Source organism: Solanum pennellii, chromosome 9 (genome assembly GCF_001406875.1).
Source record: "Solanum pennellii chromosome 9, SPENNV200".
In the NCBI taxonomy this organism is placed as follows: Eukaryota; Viridiplantae; Streptophyta; class Magnoliopsida; order Solanales; family Solanaceae; genus Solanum; species Solanum pennellii.
Window position 1 is genome coordinate 70,883,330 of NC_028645.1, and position 239 is coordinate 70,883,568.

A 239-nucleotide genomic window follows, 5' to 3' on the forward strand; every position below is an offset into this window, starting at 1 on the left:
AAATTGATATTATTTTATTTTAAAAAATCTATCCATCCTATTTAATTTTTCGCTCCTAATTTTATTTTATTTTTCTGTTTTTCTTATTTTGTGTTAGATATGCACGTACATATATTTTTAGGGAAAAAATTCTACTAGTGTAACGAATATAACATAAACAACTAAAAAATATAAAAAGTCTTGTGACGGCAAGTAAAAAATATTTTTGTTATATCTAAACACTTGGGGGGGGGGGGGAT